Below are 4,384 nucleotides of genomic sequence, written 5' to 3'. Positions count from 1 at the left end.
ACTAAACCCACGGCCTACACACCCTCCCCACACCCTCACCTCCTATAGATACCAAGCTTATCCCATTCATGTCACACTTGATTTCCTTTACAAATTACACACACTTACTCTCTAATTCTCTCTCGTCTTTCTCACTCTAAAAAGTGTAAGTTTTAAATTTTCTTTCTCTTCTTCTCCCCTTCATATACACGACATCATCATCATCATTTAATGGATCTAGCTTTTAACTTTTGATCTTGTTATATCTTGTAGATTCAAACTTGGGTTTGAATCCTTCAAGAACATGAAAGATTCAAGCTTTCTAGCTTTGAATCTTCATTGACTTATTAGATCTAGCTTGTGATTTCTTTGTTTTATTATAAAGATCAAAACTTGTGTTTATGATCTTCATGTAACTTGAAGATCTAGTCTTTTGCTTTAAGGATCTTCAAGAACACTAAAGATCCAAGCTTTCTAGCTTAGGGTTTCATTATTTTTTAAAGATCTTAGATTTTTAGCTTATGGTCTCATTACTTTCATTATTTTGTTAAAGATCTTAGCTTTCTAGCTTATGGTCTCATTAATCTTGTAAAGATCCAAGCTTTCTAGCTTAGGGTTTTCTTAATACTTGAGATCTAAGTTATTATTGTAGATCTCACTTACTTGGAACTTTTTTGTGTTTGTTGTGATGATAAAGATCAAGTCTTCATCATCACATATGATGGAGATGCATAAACTTGTGTAAAATGGACAAAGGTTGAAGCTTTATTGGATTTATGCAATAAAGAGGCAATCTTGATGTTCAAAACTTGTAGAATGATAGATTTTACTCTTAGTTGTGTGTTGATGGTTGAACCTTGGTCAAAGTGATGCTAAAACATCAAAGAGTTGTACACTTGAAGCTTACAAGCATCAAGGATGAGAACCGTGATGAGCATCAAGCACCAAGAATCTCACCGGAGCACTTGTTTGCTGTTTTCCGGGGTCTGATCAGACTCCTGGGCTTCTGAAAAATTTATTTTCAGATAGTTCGTTTTGATTAGATGACTTTTCGTTTAGGCCTTGACTTAATCCGATATACAGTTTAGGATTTATAGCCTTCCGAAAGTCACTACGCCTTTCTAACGTTGTGCTGAAATTTCTGACCTACTCGCACTTAAACTGTCGCCTCGGTCAAACAAAGACGAGTTAGGTTCTAAAATTTGGTCTGTGGTTAGAGGACTCACATACGGAGCCATAGCCACTGACTACGCATCTTTTCAATTTGTATAGAGGTCATAACAGCTGTCCGAAGTCAGCCTTTTGTTTCGATCTCTATTCTTGTTAAACTTACCTTAGTGTTGATGAATGATGATGATAATGATGATGTTGATGATGACACTTAAACTTAATTTATGCACTTTTAAACCTTTTGGAACAACAAACTGACCTAGTGACCTTTGACTTAGGTTGACGACCTTTTGGACCGACTTACTACCTGCATACATTTCATATCGACTTTTACTGCTTATTCACTGTGAGTTATAGCTTCCATTTACTACTTTTTACTATTTTTGGGACTGAGAATACAAGCGCTTTTTACGTTTTACACACTAGACACGAGTACTTAAACTTTACATATGTGTGGGTGATATAACAGCACAAAGATTCCCTTTAGCTCGGTAACGTTTAATCATTTGTTTGAACCGTGAACGTGAATCTTAGATATGGATCCATAGGGTTTGATATCCCCACTCGGGCTAGTCGCGCTAGCCTTCAACGGGTGTTTAATACTTCGAGGACAAACGCACTCGCCAAGTGCACTTTTAGGGGGTGATATACATACGTTAAGTCTAGTTACCGGGTGCCCACGGTTAAGCATATACTTTTCATACTGATTTTAAACTGCTGATTGAAGCACTGAAATCTCGTGGTCTACATTACTTTACTGATTACAAACTATAGCTCACCAACATTCGTGTTGACTTTTAAGTGTGTATTTCTCAGGTGCTTAGACGATGTTGCTTCCACTGTTAGAATTGCTGTCTTGGTGTTATAGACTTGCTGTTATGGACCTGATGTGTTAGATTTCCGCTACATTACTTAGAGATGTCTCAATCATGGAACTTTTCTTTTGCATTCGTAACTTATCTTATTTTCAAACAATGACTTTGTAATGACCTTTGTGTCACGTTATCTTTTATAAAACGCTATCTTCTTATGAATGCAAAACTGGTTTTCAAACAGCATATGGTGTTTGACCTTGTAATGATCTTGTTGTTGATGAACAGTATATGATGGTTTTGTACGGGGCGTCACATCAATGAACACAATTTCCGACTTGTCCAACATAGGTTGGCACACTCGGTTCATAAGATTCATGAATGTCTCCGGTGCATTCGTAAGACCGAAGGGCATAACCACAAATTCAAAATGCCCGTAACGATTTCGAAAGGACGTCTTCTCTATATCTTCCTCATGGACCCGCATTTGGTGATAGCCAGACCGTAAGTCAATTTTAGAAAAATAAGTCGCGCCTTGGAGTTGATTAAACAAATCGTCAATCTGAGGCAATGGATAACGATTCTTGATCGTCACTTTGTTCAACACCCGATAATCGATGCACATCCGCATACTACGATCCTTCTTCTTCACGAATAAAACCGGAGCGCCCCATGGCGAAGCACTCGGTCGGATAAAACTCTTTTCAAGCAACTCTTAGGTTTGATTCAACAACTCTTGCATTTCTGTTGGTGCTAAACGATAAGGAGTTTTAGCAATGGGAGTAGCCCCCGGAACCAACTCAATGCGAAATTCAACTTGTCTTTCCACCGGAACACCCGGTAATTCATCCGGAAAAACATCTTCGAATTCACTAACCACCGGAATTTCACGAATGGATGGTGGCTCTTCACGAGTGTCAACCACATGGGCAAGAAAAGCCATGCCACCACCACTATGGAAACGACGTGCCCGTGCATAAGTGCATAATGGCACAAGTATTCTCTGTTTCTCGCCATGAATAATTAACTCTCCCCCACTAGGGGTCTTCACACGAATAGACTTTTCATGGCATGCGATATCGGCTCTATAATGATCGAGTCAATCCATACCAATGACAATATCAAACTCACCCAAGGTCATCGGGATAAGATTGATTTCGAACATTTCGGTACCAAACACAACATTAAATCATTACACACTTCAACCCCTAGCACCGTCTTACCATCCGCTATTTCAACTTCTACCAGATGACTTAACTTAGCTAGCGGTTTGTTAAGCTTAGACAAAAATCACGGTGATACAAACGATATTTTAGCATCGCTATCAAATAGTATCCTTGCCAGATTAGAGTTAACCATGAAAGTACCTGAGACAACTTCATTGGATTGTTTGGCTTCATCATTGGTCATCAAATATTTTCGTCCCCTAACCGTACCAGCCGCCTTCTCTAGCCTTTTAACTTGATCGGTACGCAAACCGAGGCACTCTGACTTTCGGTGTCCTTCTTTATTACAATTAAAACAAGTGAGCTTATTTTTTGAAGAAGGCTTCGTACAATCTCGAGACAAATGACCACGTACCCCACAATAGTAGCAAGTAGGGATAAAATTCCCGAAACCACCCCTCTTCACGCTATTAACACTTTCGGAACCCTTCTTGATCTTCTTGTTGGAAAAGTTCGAACGACTCGAGCCTTTGAATTTTCTCTTAGAGAAAGAGAAATCGCTTCTTTTTGGAATCTCCGGTTCGAAACCCCGAGCCAACTCAAATAACTCTTCAAAAGACTTAGCCATTCCTCGACTAATCTTACCCTTCAACTCATCGCTCATAGTATGATAGAAATTTTGCATCAATTTTTGATCATAGCCAACATACTCCGGACAAAAACGAGTCTTTGATAAGAAAGTAGACTTGAGAGTAACCAAGTCCATCAAACCTTGTTGCAAATTGTGCAACTCATCCTGCATTCTACTAAGGTCGGTAGGAGTTCGGTATTCTTTAAAGAATTCCCTTTTAAACTCTTCCCACGAAAAGCTCATACATTGTTCTTCACCATATAATTTAATTTTATCATCTCACCACAACTTAGCCTCTTCACGCAACATACTAGAACCATATCTCGTTTTCTTCTAGGGAGGGCATTCGCCGGTACGAAAAGCCCCCTCGATGTCGGAGATCCAACATGTACTCTTCAGCGGATCCCTCACACCATTAAACATAGGGGGTTGAGCATCCTTGAAGTTTTTGTAATGGAAGTCCCGCCTTCCATGTCCCCCATTACCATCACCCCCTTCACCACGAGGATGGACGTTTCTAGCCTCAAGTGCCTCTTCGATCGCGGCATTCATTCGTTCATTGATTAACTCGGTTACTTACCCATTAACCGAGTCTTGGAAGACCTTTCAAACATCTGCAAGAAATT

Source organism: Rutidosis leptorrhynchoides, chromosome 1 (genome assembly GCF_046630445.1).
Source record: "Rutidosis leptorrhynchoides isolate AG116_Rl617_1_P2 chromosome 1, CSIRO_AGI_Rlap_v1, whole genome shotgun sequence".
NCBI lineage: Eukaryota > Viridiplantae > Streptophyta > Magnoliopsida > Asterales > Asteraceae > Rutidosis > Rutidosis leptorrhynchoides.
The sequence above is the reverse complement of the archived record's forward strand: the minus strand, read 5'-3'. Positions refer to the sequence as shown.